Raw genomic sequence first — 16,445 nt, forward strand, 5'->3', positions numbered from 1 at the left:
CTCTCTGCCTTTCAGTAAATCACAGCGTAACCCAAGTTGAGCTGCTCCATTTGGCTGATTTAGAATGCCTTCCAGTGAAGATTCTTAAAATGACCTGTAAAAGATATTGAAAAATTGGGATTGGGCACTTTTTTATTTGCTTCTTTATGATGTATAAAGGAGGCCTGTAAAGTCGTGTATTTTTTTATTTAAGGGGTTTTTTTTTCTGTTTGTTTGCTTAGCTTCAAACTATCAGATATCTCAAGTCTGGCCTTTCCCTGGTTTTTCTGGTGGACTTTGTGTGTGTGTGTGTCTTTGGGGTGATGTTATTGAGCTTTCCCACCTTAAGTGAGGGCTGCGGGTACCCCTGCTGCCTGCAGCTCCAGAGGCCCGCAGCAGCCGTGGGCTCAGCAGTTCCCCCACTGCCCACAGTGGCCAGGAGCTGGAGGATTCCCCCACTGCCCACCCTTGCTGGGAGCTGCAAGGTACCCCAGGTGCCCACAGCTCTGGGAGCCTGTGGGGGCCGGGAGCTCAGGGGTTCCCTTGCCACCCATGATGGCCAGGAGGGGGGCAGTTCCCCCACTGCAGCTGGGATGGGAGCTGCGGGATACCCCACCACCTGTGGTGGCTTGGAACTCTGGGGGCCGCCGGAGGCGGTGGGGGTACCCTGCAGTTCCCTGCCCCTGCTGGGTGCAGGGGACTCTGCAGCTCCCGACCACTGCAGGCTGAAGTCACAGAGATTGCTGGAAATTGCGGATTCCGTGACTTCCGCAACCTCTGTGACTAAATCATAGCCTTAACTATAGTCCCTGTAATGTAGACATGGCCTGAATTTGCCTATGGTGTTGAATCTTTAACAAAGATATCGTTTGTCCAAAGAGTTCATTAGACACCGTAATTATAAAACTGCTTCCAAAAGCTAGCAAACACCAAAGTTTTAAATGGATAAAAATCCTTTTACCTCTCAACTGCACAACTTTCAGTTTGTTGTCACTTGTGGTGTCATTGCTTCACTATTTTTTTTAAAAAGCCTTGCCGGATAGACAAACCCTGACTTTATAATGTAAGAAATAAGCAGAAAATGGATACTTTTTGGGGAGTCAGAGGGGGCCTTTCTGCATGTGTTATAATGAAATAAAAATGGGGAACAAGCTCAATACCTTTAAAAAGACTGAGCAAAAGAATCCTGAAATGAATCCTCAAATGTAAGAAGAATAAACAAAACAAAGAAACGATGCAAGCAGACATGTTTTCTTACAAATGATGCTTACTTTTTCTTGTCATGTGTTAAAATCTGTAAGTATTTTACAGTGCATAGAATTGTAGGTTGTGGGTTATCAGATAGAATTGCATCGTTACTTCACTGATTAATGGTCTTGAAAATAAAATAACCTCTCATTTTTTGAAAGGTCAGTACATTCATTCTGTATTACGTTAGGATGCAGTTTACTATTGTTTTGCAGAGTTAAATTAATGAAGAGAAGATTTTTAACTCGCTTTTCTGCTGACAGATCATTTTGAAAGCAGCCCTTTCATTTCTAATGACTTAGATGTCACATGCAGGGAAGGTGGAGCAGATTTTTAAAACTAATCATTCAAATTCAGGAAACAGCTTAATTGGGAGATAAAGCTTATAAACAAGGACAACAGGAATCTGTAGAGCATTGCAGCGATTTCTCATTGTCTTGCTTCCTATACTGGTAGAATTTTTGAAGGGTTTTATTTTTGTATTCTACCTGTCCTAACTTCTGATTTTGTACTCAATACCCTGATGTTAAGCGCTTTAGAAATTTGTGTGGCAAATAAAAATAGTTAGCATTATTTACCAGAAAGATATAAGCAGTGCATTGTGTTAGCTCCGGGGTTCTCAAACTGTGCATCAGGATCCCTCAGGGGGTCGCAAGGTTATTACATGGGGGGTCACGAGCAGTCAGCCTCCACCCCAAACCCTGCTTTGCCTCCAGCATTTATAATGGTGTTAAATATATTAAAAAGTGTTTCTAATTTATAAGGGGGGGTTGCATTCAGAGGCTTGCTATGTGAAAGGGATCACCAGTATAAAAGTTTGAGAACCACTGTCTTAGCTGTTGCTGGACAAAGGGCATGATCCTGTGTTCATTGCCCACCTAAAATGGGCACTGATTGCACTGGGAGTTTTTGAGGCACAGGGAATGCAGGATTGGGCAACAAGGCCTTGATTATTCCTGCCAGATTCTCTCATAGAGGAGTCCCTCCATACCTGGATCTCCCATACCCACATGTAAATTACCACTGATGGATTTGTAAGAGACAGGAGGATAATTATGAAAAAGGTGAATAAGCCTGAGCTTCTCACATTGGTCTTAATACTGCTCTCTGTTGTGGGTATGTCTGCACTGCAATCAGGAGGTGTGATTGCACCATCTGCAGACATACCAGAGTTAGTTTTGACGTAGTTAGCTGGAATAACAATAGCTGTGAAGACAACACGGCATGCCCCACCTGCCCAGAACTCTGGGTACATACTAAAGTGGCTAGCGCATGACGCTCTGTGCTGCTGCTGTGTCACTGCTCTTGTTACTGGAGTTAGATTTGCAGCACAGGTAGCGAGATCAATCACACTTCCTGACTGCAGTGTAATCATACCAGTGACATAAACCCAGAGCAACTGATGCTAGTGGGGATACTCAGGACTTGCATCAATAAAAATGAAAGCAGAATTTCACCCATTGTGTTTGTTAATATGCAAGTATGTGTTGAACAAAGGTGGCATTCTGAAAATTTCAGAGTAGCAGCGGTGTTAGTCTGTATTCGCAAAAAGAAAAGGAGTACTTGTGGCACCTTAGAGACTAACCAATTTATTTGAGCATAAGCTTTCGTGAGCTACAGCATCCGATGAAGTGAGCTGTAGCTCACGAAAGCTTATGGTCTAATAAATTGGTTAGTCTCTAAGGTGCCACAAGTCCTCCTTTTCTTTTTATTCTGAAAATTATTAATATTCATATATAACGAGTACTGGAAGTTTTAAGTTTTTGATTGCTATCTTCCAAATTTAGTAATGCACAGAAATTTATCCAGATTTTTATCCTGATTTTTAATATTCAGTTAAGAATGGAAACTGATATGTAAGATATATTTGGGATGTGCCAGTTATTTTTTTGTGCTACATATTCTTCCAAAGAAAATGGGACCCTTTTATTAATATTAACAAAATATAAATAAATTATCATGAAGCATGGATAAGTATTCCAATTCCAGTCTATATTTTCTGTAGTTTAATACCTTTACATGAGAAAAACCAAATGTGACCCACTTTTTAGTAAGAAATAAAAATGAGAACCCAAAATGTTTGACGTATCCTAGATATAACCAGCGTACTCTCTCATATAGATAACTTACATAGCTGTATCCAGACCTGACTGGAATTAGCCAGCTCTTGTTAAAGTGGTTTTCTTTGTAAATTTAAGTGACAGCTTTGATTTGGAAGTAAAATAAAAATTTTCCAATTTTCTGGCATCATACTTTACAGGGGTGATTACATCTCCTTAATGTTTAAATATTAGTAACTTTTATAGTAATATTATTATTAACTTACCAAATAAAAGATGTAATGACAGTAAAAGGAATACTTCCTCTTCATGTAGTATATGCTCATACATCACACTACTGATGAATGATTACAATAAGTGTAATAGGAGTTATATTTATATTTCATGACAAATAATAAGCGGGCAAAATATCAAATGATGTACTTTTCTATTAAAAAATTGAAGCTAAACATGCCTTAATGCATATGATATATTTTAAGAGTTCAAATGCTGGTGCTAAAAAATTGATCAAGTCAGGATTACATTCCTGTCAGACCCCTTGAATTTAGTATTTTCTGTAAGTAAATTTACTTCCTTTTACCAGTTACTGTTTTCCCTTAGTTTTACATGCTGCTAAAGAGCAAGGACACAATGTGTATATTCTCTGTTATGGGCCAAACTCTAATCCAGGGTTTCTTAAACTTCATTGCATTCTGATCCCCTTTGGACAACAAAAAATACTACGCTACCCCAGGAGGGGGATGCTGAAGCCTGAGTCTGCCCAAGCCCCGCTGCCCGGGCAGGGGTGCCAAAGCTGAAGCCAAAGGGCTTCAGCCCAGGGCAGAGGGCCTGTAACCTGAGCCCCACTGCCCAGGGCTGAAGCTGAAGCATGAGCCCCACTGCCCAGGGCTCAGGTTTAGGCTTGGGCTTGAACCCCGGGCAGTGGGGCTTGGGCTTGGGCCCCAGGAAGTCTAACACCAGTGCTGGCGACCCCATTAAAACGGGGTCGTGACCCACTTTGGGGTCCTGAACCACAGTTTGAGAACCGCTGCTCTAAACTAATTTATACCTGTGTAAATGTGGAGTCATTTTATGGGTGTAATCTCACCCTATGTCAGCTCAAAGGCAATGGCAGACATTAGTGATACTACATGATAAGTTTCAGAGTAGCAGCCGTGTTAATCTGTATTCGCAAAAAGAAAAGGAGTACTTGTGGCACCTTCGAGACTAACAAATTTATCTGAGCATAAGCTTTTGTGAGCTACAGCTCACTGCATCGGATGCTGTAGCTCACGAAAGCTTATGCTCAAATAAATTTGTTAGTCTCGAAGGTGCCACAAGTACTACATGATAAAAATGTCATTAGCCAATACTCAGTATATATCAATTCACAAAAAGAAAAGGAGTACTTGTGGCACCTCAGAGACTAACAAATTTATTTGAGCATAAGCTTTCATGAGCTACAGCTCACTTCATCGGATGCATTCAGTGGAAAATACAGTGTGGAGATTTATATACACAGATAACATGAAACATGGGTGTTACCATACACACTGTAATGAGAGTGATCACTTAAGGTGAGCTATTACTAGCAGGAGAGCGGGGGGAAAAAAACCTTTTGTAGTGATAATCATGGTGGGCCATTTCCAGCAGTTGACAAGAACGTCTGAGGAACGGTGGGGGTGGGGAATAAACATGGGGAAATAGTTTTACTTTGTGTAATGACCCATCCAGTCCCAGTCTTTATTCAAGCCTAAGTTAATTGTATCCAGTTTGCAAATTAATTCCAATTCAGCAGTCTCTCGTTGGAGTCTGTTTTTGAAGTTTTTTTGTTGAAGAATTGCCACTTTTAGGTCTGTAATCGAGTGACCAAAGAGATTGAAGTGTTCTCCAACTGGTTTTTGAATGTTATAATTCTTGATGTCTGATTTGTGTCCATTTATTCTTTTACATATAAACTGTTCAGTTTGACCAGCGTACATGGCAGAGGGGCATTGCTGGCACATGATGGCATATATCACATTGGTAGATGTGCAGGTGAATAAGCCTCTGATAGTGTGGCTGATGTGATTAGGCCCTATGATGGTGTCCCCTGAATAGATATGTGGACACATTTGGCAGGGAGTTCAGAGGCCGGGCAGGACGGTCCCGGGGGCCAGATGTGACCCACAGGCTATAGTTTGTCCACCTCTGCAGTATTTAGTACCATTGCCCTGGCCTCATACCCATAGTTTTATGCAACTGAGCAATTCCCTCCTCATTTCCCTCAGCCCTGGTGGGTCATACTCACCACGGCTGGAGCTGTGAGTGGCGCCGTGCACAAGCACTCCGAAGCAAAAGTATCAATAAGTATGTCTTGTTTACAACTTTAGGGGAGCCAGGGAAAGGTGTTCTAAATCTTAACTTTTGGTTTCCTGAGGCCTATACCGACAGTGTGTGTTTTACCTGTAGCTACTGCCATTGCAGACTTGAAGGGTTCCCCCTCGACACTTGAGGAATGCCTGAGTCAGATAAGGAGAAGAAGGAAGAGGAATTGGGATGACATGTTCAGCGAGATCTTGCAAGCCAGTGTGGTATCAGACCATGAACAGAAGGTCTGGAGGATGAATATTGCAGGCTGTATAGAAAAGGAAGGAGCAGTCAGGAGAAAGGCCAAGGAGTCGGATAGGGAGATGCACCAAGACATAATGGGACTTCTCTGGCAGCAAACACAGAAGCTGCAGACTCTTGTGGACCAACAGATTCAACAATCCCAAGCTCACTTGCCTTTGCAGTCCATGGACAGCTGCAGCCTAGCGCCTTCCCACATACCCCCTCAACATTACACATGGCATATGGAGTCACATCCCTACCCCTAGCACTCCACCCCTAAGGATATTAGGGACAACCATAGCTTCATATATGCTGATCTGTGAGAGCCACAGTTGATGTATGTGTGGCTAAAATGGACATGAATCTTCCTCCCTCTTCTTTAAGCTCTGTTCCGTACATTTGTTAAGGTTTTAATGTATTTGCTTGTAACTTGCATAGAATATTAATGTGTTTTTTTACTCAATAAAGCTCTTATTGTTTGGAAAATAATTCATCTGTCTTCATTCCCAAGATATGCTGCAGAATGGCTGGTGGTATTGAAATCACCCACTTACTTGTGATTGTGCACTTTGACACAACTCATAGGATCAGTGACAAACACAGTGTAATAATCATAAATGTGCAGCAAGCACCACAAAAGTAATAGGTGCATTGTCAGTGTTATCCATACAGTTGTGCACCAAATACCACGTAATTCCTAACAGGCTCCCAAACTTCAGGGCCAGGGAGAGCACGTTACACCATACCACATGTCAAGGTTCCTCCCCCACTCTGAACTCTAGGGTACAGATGTGGGGACCTGCATGAAAACCTCCTAAGCTTACTTTCACCAGCTTAGGTTAAAACTTCCCCAAGGTACAAATTAATTTTATCCTTGGAATATCCACTGCCACCACCAAACTCTAACTGGGTTTACTGGGAAACATAGTTTGGGCATATCTTTCCCCCCAAAATCCTCCCAACCCTTGCACCCCACTTCCTGGGAAAGGTTTGGTAAAAATCCTCACCAATTTGCATAGGTGACCACAGACCCAAACCCTTGGATCTGAGAACAATGAAAAAGCATTCAGTTTTCTTACAAGAAGACTTTTAATAGAAATAGAAGTAAATAGAAGTAAAGAAATCCCCTCTGTAAAATCAGGATGGTAGATACCTTACAGGGTAATTAGATTCAAAACATAGAAAATCCCTCTAGGCAAAACCTTAAGTTACAAAAAAGACACACAGACAGAAATAGTCATTCTATTCAGCACAATTCTTTTCTCAGCCATTTAAAGAAATCATAATCTAACGCATACCTAGCTAGATTACTTACTAAAAGTTCTAAGACTCCATTCCTGGTCTATCCCCGGCAAAAGCAGCATACAGACACACAGACCCTTTGTTTTTCTCCCTCCTCGCAGCTTTTGAAAGTATCTTGTCTCCTCATTGGTCATTTTGGTCAGGTGCCAGTGAGGTTACCTTTAACTTCTTAACCCTTTACAGGTGAGAGGATTTTTCCTCTGCCCAGGAGGGATTTTAAAGGGGTTTAGCCTTCCCTTTATATTTATGACACCACATTACTATGGTGTGCTCCTAAAGTGCTCTTTCAAAGCCTCCCTGAGCTGTTGAGCCCCTCATGGAGCTTTTCTGACAGCCCTTGTATCTGGCTGTTCAAACTCAGCAGACAGCTGCTTCACCTCCACCCTCTACCCTGGGGGCAACCTTTGCCTCACTGATAGAATGCAGGTCAGAGCAGACAGCTATAACCAATGGGATATTTTTTTTCACTGAGATCCAATCTGGTGAGTAAACAATGCCAGTGCTCCATCAATCTACCAAAAGTACATTCAACTGTCATTCTGCACTTGGTGAACTGGTAGTTGAATCTTTCCTTGGTGCTATGGAGGTGTCTAGTGTATAGCTTCATGAGCCAAGGGATCAAGGGGTAGGCTGGGTTGCCCAGGATCACTATTGGCATTTCAACATCACCAATGATAATCCCCCAGTCAGGAAAGAAAGTCCCTGCTTGTAGCTTTCTGTTGATGTACTCTGTGGCAGGACAGTCTGATGCCAAAATAGGGATGTGCGTGCTATGTATCGCTTCACTGCAGTTCGGGAACCCCATTGCTGCAAATCCAGCCATTAGGTGCTGCACACTGCCAAGAATCATAGGTCTGTGTAGCAGGAGACGATTAATGGCGCTGCACACTTGCATATCAATGGCCCCACAGTGGATTTTTCAACACCAAAACGATTTCCCACTGATTGGTAGCAATCCAGTGTTGCAAGTTTTCACAGTGCAATCGCCACTCACTTCTCTACTCTCAGTGCAGCTCTCATTCTGGGGTCACTGCACTGGAGGGCTGGCGTGAGCTTGGTACACAGATCCAGGAACATGAGCTGTGCATCCAAATGTTCTGCTGCCATTGCTTGTCATCCCAAGCCTGCATTATGATGCAATCTCACCAGTCAGTGCTTGTTTTGTGGGCTCCACCATTTTACTTCTGCTCAGTGAATGCCACTAACATCTTGAACTGGTTCTTGCTATGCCCCATAGCAATCTGCCCTCCATGAAATCATCATGTTCTCCACGGCTCTTCTTGAGGCTCTGCAAATACCAGAGGATCATGCGTCCTGTGCTTGCAAAACTCATGACAATAGCACAGAGCTGTGTAGGTCCATGCTTCTGTCAGAGATGGTGGACAGCAAAATATCCTGTGTGGATTCATCAGATTTTTAAAATAGGCATGAAAATTATGTGATGGATTTGGCATAATGGGATAGAGAAAGTTACATGATGGGCACTTGACCCCTCAATCCCAGTAACCCCTGTGTGACTCCTTTCTGCCCCACCATGCATTGCCAAAACTGCCCAAAAGTCAGTGAACGGGATGCTGGCGAGTTGCACATTGGGATACCGGCCCATGGTGCTCTGCACTGTGCATCAAAACAAGCATGCCTGGTGAATATGCACAGCACTGACACAGGGACCCATGTATGCACACACGCATGACATAATAACTGCAGTGGCTTTATGCCAACGTAACGTGTGGACAAAAGTTTGTAGTGTAGACATGCAGTAAGAAGGATTATAAACAGCTTCTACTAGGGATGAATATTTTAAAATCATTAGTCCTGGATAACTTGCACCCAAGAGTCCTAAAAGAGTTGTCTGAGAAGATCTCTGGCTTTCAGATGTTATTTTTCAATTAATCTTGGGCCATGTCCACACTAGAAAGTTTTACCGGTACCACTTTTGCTGGCATGCAATTGCCAACAGGGCTATGTTGATAGAGCATGTGCATACTTGGCTGTTTTTGCCAGAGACATGTGTCCTCACTGTGAGAGATTGTGTCTGCAAAAGACACAATGCACCCAAAGTAGGCATCCAAGTGCCACTGTCCAGGACCCTGCGTTGGGTGACAATTTTTCAGTGCATTGTTGGATAACAGCACTGCACTGGGATCAGGGAATTGTGGGAGCTTGGGGTCAAGTTTGCACAATTCCTTTTTTTCCATCCCATAATCTTTGTGGTGTTTTTTAAAATTCCCTAGGGGAAGGTGTGGTGCAAGGGCAGGGCCTCAGGGGTAGCGCAAGGGCTCGGGGGTGTGATGTTTCACTCCATATTCTTTATGAAAATATGCTTATGATATGAATATGACATAATTGAGATGTACTTTATGCAGATGGGTCTTGTAAGATATCATTGGAAAAGTTATAATTTACTGAATGTGATTATCCAATTTGTATGTCTGTATCATTTCTGTATCTGAAGTTAGGAATATTGACTATGTATCTGTATTTCAACTATGCAACTTTGGGTGACGCCTACTGCTAACACTTCAGGTACAACGATGGAAAAGCCAGACAGGGCGGACGGCCCACCAGTGAGTACAATGGACTGTGAAAAGGCTTGGCTTTCTTGTGGAAGCTCCATACTGTCACTGACTCATGGACACTACAGAGGCAGGTGGTCTTGTCACCTGATACTAAACATTACCTGGGACTTGTAACTTTCCACTGGAAGGGAAGGGGGGGGGGGTCAAGTTTGGGAAACAAAGGATTCCCACCTTATGTAAATCTTATGTAAGGGTGGGGAGGAAGGCAAACAGAACTCCTCCTCTCCATGGCCTGTCTGCCCAAGAAGAAAGACTGCTAAAGCCACCTGAATGGAAGGTGCGGGGGAGTCCAGACTGAGACAGAGGTCCAGTCTGAAAAGAAATATAACTGGAATGCTGAACCGGAGAAACTTTGCAACCTGCCTAAAATAATATTTAGGGTAAGAAATTACATATTGTAACCTGTTTCTTAAATATATTGAGCTTAGCTTGCATACTTTATTTGCTCAGTAATCTGCTTTGTTCTGTCTGTTATCTCTTGTATTTACTTACAATTCACCTTTGTAGTTAAGAAAATTTGTTTTGTTTATTATTAAATCCAGTTTCTGTAATTTCTAACTGGTGGGGAAGAAGGGGGGGCAAGAAGTTGTGCATATCTCCCTCCACATTGAGGGAGGGGGTGAATTTCTTAAAACCTTTGGGTTTGTACCCCTTAAAGGGAGTGGGCACCAGAGTGTTGGGGTGAGCCCCTAAGGCTGAATCTTTCCAGAGTGGATCTCTGTCTCTCTGTGCAGTTGGGTGTGGCCCGGCCTATGTGCCTTGCGGGAAGAGGCTTGTGAGCCTAACCCTGCAAGGCCAGTAAAGGGGACCCAGGCTGACAGAAGTGGCTGACTCAGTGGCATCCCAGCATATCAGGTGACACCCCAAAGGGCCCAAACCCGTCACAGGGGGAGAGGGCAGTGCAAGGGCAGGGCCTTGGGTGGAAGGGGCAGCATGGTGTTTCGCCGGGAAGGGGCAGGACCTCGGGCACAATGGGTGGCTCGGGGGTGGGGCCATGGTTCAGGTGCTGGTGCATACCGTTTCCCCCCCTCCCCTTTCCTGATTAGGAAGCTTCTGCTGCCCCTGCCAGCTGCACAAGGCGGAGTGGCACTTTTGGGCCCCAAAACAAGCACCGGGAAATGGAATTTTATCATATCTGGGACAAACATCAGTGGCTGCAGAACTTTTGGATGCAGACGGCCACATTCCTGGACCTGAGTGCTGAGCCCTTTAGGCAAGAGAGACCAGAATGAGAGCTTCTTTGAGAGTGGTGATTGAATACATCCAGGTGTCACCCAGGGGTGCAAATAAGCATGTCCTGAGACACACTGGGGAAATCTGAGAAGAGTTGAAGAGTTCTAATATTGTGCCAATATTCGCAAAGGGCAAATGGGATGACCCAGGTAATTCTGTCCTAGTTAGCCTGACATATATCCCGGGCAAAATAATGGAAAAGCAGATGTGGGATTCAGTCAATAATGAACTGAAGGATAGGACTATAATTAATAAAAAGAAAAGGAGTACTTGTGGCACCTTAGAGACTAACCAATTTATTTGAGCATGAGCTTTCATGAGCTACAGCTCACTTCATCGGATGCATACCGTGGAAATTGTTACCCAAACATTTTGTGTATTTTATTTCTAATATGGGTTCCCACCATCTTAAATACTATATACAGCTCTGCTCCAACAATCCTAGGGAGCCCCCACCTCCTGCAATAAGCAAGGAAGACATCCTCCCCTTGCTACCTGCTTTCTCCCCCTTTCTACTTCCTTCCTATGCCGATTTGTAACCTCTGCCTAATGGCTTAATCAGCCTTCCAGCTCTGCTCCATCCACAAATTAGGCATCTGGGAGTTCTGGGGGCAGAATCATTGCTCATTCAAAGAATGTGACAACTCTACCTTCAGCTGAATAATTCTAGGTTTTCCTTTCCCAGAGAGTGCTCCATTTCTAAAGAGAGGGGGCAATCCTGGTTCAAGAGAGTGTGGGGACTTGAGTGAAATGCTAGGTGTAGAGGTGGTTGGCAACTGGAATTTCCATTCTGTGGGAGATTCCAACACTTTGAAAAAAAAGTTTGTTGTGAAATGGAACGAAAAGCAGAAATTTCACAACTTCCCACAAAACAAAATGTTCAAAAACCTTTTTCGATAAAAATGTTTTGTTTCAGTGTTGACTTATTTTTATTTTTTGTAATTTTTTGTTGTAATGTATGGTTTGTATTTCATATTATAATTTACAATGTATTATAAAGTAAATTTCATAACAAAGTCATTTCAAAACATAAAATCAAAATGTTCCCTTCCGAAAAAGTTTCTTTCAATTTTTTTAAAACTAAATTTGATCAAATTGGCATATTTCTGTGGAATATTTTGATTTTTGACAAATCATTTTCCAAAAGAAAAATGTTCTGTTAGAAAATTTCTGACCTGATCTAGGTAGGTGCATACTTTAACTTTTGTTAAAAAAATATTAGAGAAATATTGAGATATTGGCCCTGATAGGTTTGGCTGCAGCTGGCACATGACACAAGGAGTGGGGGAAGGAGTGCTTATATGCCATATTTTTTGCTTCTTCGATCTGGGAACCAGGACTGCCAGAGCTCGGTTTGGTCCTCTAGCACAAGACTGAATTATTTGGACTGCTCCATTACCAGTGGTAATGGGCCCCCAAAGGTATTTATGCTGGCTGGAAGGTGATGGAGCTTGGAATGCTCTGGCCATGCTCCTCTTCATTCACACCCCACTTCCCTCTCCCAGCTATGGACTGTATCCATATAGATGACCTACAGTAATAGCAAGTATCCAGGAATGGCAAATTAAGATAATTCACTTCCAGCCTTTTAAAAGGCTATTTGGACTGTTTCAGTTCCCCCCAAACATGCCTGTCAAAAGTCAGAGTACTTTCTCCCAGTTACCTTCCAATTTCAGTGCCCAACCTTTAATGGATCCTGGGGTCAGTCCCAATAAAAAGGCGCATAGAATGTGTATCTGTTGTACTGAAGATGTCATTAAGCCATTCTCCGTGTTCCACAGCAACCAGCTGACACTCTCCTTGATCATCATGGATTTAAAATGTTTTTATAGTTCTACAGAAGTGCACATTATACAGGCACAGATGGGCATTTCAAGGGCTAGTAATTCAATTATGATTCAGAAATATTTGTATATTGGCAAAGTTAATTGGTTTCCTCTTTGGCAACAATTTTAAGATTCTTGCTCAGTATTACTGATTGTTGTGAATTGTTTTTTTTAAGGGAATGTTGGATCGTGACATTTGTAGGAAAAAGCATCTCTTGAATACTGTTTTTTGCTGGCACAGATATATTTATGGTACTTTGGGGAGTTTAAATGTTACTTTTCCAGCAGCACTGCAAATTCACATCATTAAAATCTGAGTGGCAAAAATGGTAAGTTCATACTGTAACTTTTCAAATCTGTTAGAATGCAATATAAACAGATTTCCTAGTTTATCTTGTTTCTTTGTTCTTTTAATTTTTTTGTTTGGCATGTGGTACAGTAGATGTATGCTGCCTATTAGACTATTACTACTGTTATGCTGTATTAAAGTTTAAGATGGCATTTCCGTTGCCTGTTTTCAGTCACTTATAATGTACTAACATACATTTTGCAATGAAGTGTCTCACTTTTGAGCCGAGGAATGAATTCCTTAAAATGTTTAGTAAAATTCTCTTTGGCCTTTTTTGAATTATTTGAATGTGGTTAAAAAAAAGCTATGTCAGTGCAATGTTAAAACTGAGATTTTAATCATGCAGAAGACAGGAAATTCTAGATTAACTTTACTCCCCTGAGCAATATGTGGAGAGAAATAAAGAACTCAGATCCCATCTTTTCAAGACATTTTTAATATTAATAGCCTGAAAAATAATTATTGTAATGTTTTTTCACCATGTAATGTTTTGTTTGTGTGACTATAACCTAAGAAAATAATTCTTAGTGAGATAGGGAGATCTACATCGAATAGACTCTACTCTTATTCAGGGCCTCACAGAGGTTTTCGGAGGCCTCGCGCAAAATCTAAAACTAAGGCCCACCACCCTTCAAAACAAACAAACTGATCAACCAAAAACAAACAATCCGCTCCCCCGAACACCAAAGGTGCAAAAACACTAAAGGGAGGACCTGAGGAGGATGAGGGTTGGGGAACAAGCCCACCTCAAATTCCCCTGGCAACGGCAACTCCTGTCCTGCGGAGTTGGGCCCAGCTCTCTACTTTGGGTGTTGGACCTGGTTCACAGGCTCACAGCACCATAGCTGAGTGGCACTGTCTGCAACCCCGTCCACCAGGTCACAGCACCACTCAAATTAGGCCCAGTAGCCATAATGGAGAGGTGGTAGGGCCAAGCCTGGGTGGCACTGCAACCAGCCCTACTTGCTTTGGTTGGCCTCTCAAATGGGGACCTGGGGAAAACTGCCCCTTTGACTCCACCTCTGGGCGGCCCTGTTCTTATGCTGTTGCTAAAAGGAAGTGCATCTGCTGTTTATTTTTCCAAAAGTAAATTGCTTATATGTTCTGATAAGCTGAACTAGCAATACCACCTGCAATGACAACAGCTGGAAACATCCAATGATGTTAACCCTCTTTTTATATAAGAAAAGAAAACTATCAAATTTACTATTAAAATACATTTAAAAGTTGCTCTAACCAAGTATTCCAGCACATTGCCATTTAACTTCAAAAATATTACTAAAATATTAACTTAATAGCAAATATTTATAAATTCAATATTTCAGGGGATTTAAAAACATGGCTAGCATGGATAAAAGAAGTATTGTCAGAATGTTGTGTTTTTTCCACTGACTCTGGGAACAATAACCTAGGTGCTATAAGAGATAGTGTAATCTGGTTTTAAATCAGAATTTTATCCATATGGTTCTGATTAACTTCTTGCAACTTGAGAAAATTATTAGTTCTAAACTTTCCTATATTGTCTGTCTGTACCAAATAGGTTTGCAGTGTGCATAACTTGGTTTTAAGAGTGCTAGCCTGGAACTGATCATCACATGAGGATTTTACATGTCCATGCTCTCTCCCTCCTAGGTTTTCGTGTTCCTGCTGCAATATTGTTCTTAAAACTCGCCCCGGCCATAATGGTTACAGAAAACTGCCACTTGATAACAGCTGGACAAGTTGGTTGGTTAAGATTTGTGCACACGGCTACTCTGATAAAAACCCTATTATATTTTAACCTGTCCACTCCCCCACCTGCTTGTTTGTGCCATCCACCTCTTATGTCCTATCTTTTCATCCATAAACTCTTTGGTGCCAAGACTGTCATTTAGTATCTTTAAACTGACTCAGATTTTTTAAATAATAAGCTTCACACTGTGTGTATATTCAGGAATTAGAGCTGTCGGCAATCCGGATGCCAGTAGTCAATAGCACCATCTACTGTAGAGACAGTAATTGGAATTCAAGAGCATCAAGGATAAAATCAATGGGAGTTTGCCATTGACTTCAGTGGAGCCAGGATTTCCCCCCCAGGTGTTTAAAACAAAAACACAGCTATGGGATCTCAAGAGGTCTCTAGTTTCTGACTAGAGCTGCATGAAGGTGACAAAATTTGTTTGCAGAATGGTCTTGTACTATATTACATAGAATTTGTTTAAGTGTGACCACTTTTCTTAGTCAAGACAACCCCCCTGTGATTGTGCACTTGCAGGAGCTTGAAATGAACCAAAGCTCAACTTTGGCTTTTAGGATCCCAAGCAATAGGGAGTCTATGGTGTAAATTTCCAAGCACCTGGTGTAACCACTAACATGTATATGTATAAATTGGCTTCTGCCCATATATGAATAATTGCAAATGAACCTATTGGGTTCATTTGCAGATCTTAGTGTTTGCAAGTTTGATTAAGTTTATTTTATTTTTCTCTGCTATCAACATGTCCACCAGTAAGCGCAACATTCTGGAGCTGTGGAAGAACCTCTTCAAGGGCATCAGGCCCCAGCACGCTCCCCATTGCCTGGCTGCATGGGCTGGGAAAAAGAATCACTACACTTCTAGGGTCAGAATCAATTTCAGGAGCAAGAGTCTGCTGGGCGACTGCTGGGAGCAGAAGTAGGGTAAAGGGTGAGGTGCCTTAAGACACCATTATGTCAGTATCCTGCTTTTTACAATTTGAACTTTGGACATTATTTTCTGTCTGCAGGGTGTTTGTTTGCTTTGATCTCCCACAACCCTCTCTCTCATTTTCTGGGCTGCTAGCCTCACTCTCTCTTCCTTCTGCTTCTTTCCTTCCTTCCATCTGTCCTCTCACTCTTATTTACTCTCTCAAGCTTCCTCCCTCAATGTCCCACTTCCCCTTTCTTTTTTTCCTCCTCCTTCCTGCCATTGTTCTCACCCAATCTCTTCCCTAATAATAAATAATAATAATAATAAATAATAACATAATATAAATGATTCAGAGCCGTTATTTTTTATAAGCCGTGGAACTATGTTAACTTATTACTGTTACCCTTATCCTACCTTTTTATCCTTTCCTCCTACTATTTATCACACCCACTTGTAGACATTAAGATTTTCAAAGCAGAGATTGTTTCTTTGTACAATGGAGCCACAATCCTGACTGAGGCTTTTGGGTGCTACTATAATACAAATAATTAATAATAATAGCATGTGTCTTATCCAGTGCCCCTTTGGCCTTGTAAATAAAAGTGGTTTTATCTGAATCCCTTTTGACTGCACCATGTTAAGGGACGGTGA

The sequence above is a fragment of the Lepidochelys kempii genome, chromosome 2, assembly GCF_965140265.1.
Source record: "Lepidochelys kempii isolate rLepKem1 chromosome 2, rLepKem1.hap2, whole genome shotgun sequence".
Classification (NCBI taxonomy): Eukaryota; Metazoa; Chordata; order Testudines; family Cheloniidae; genus Lepidochelys; species Lepidochelys kempii.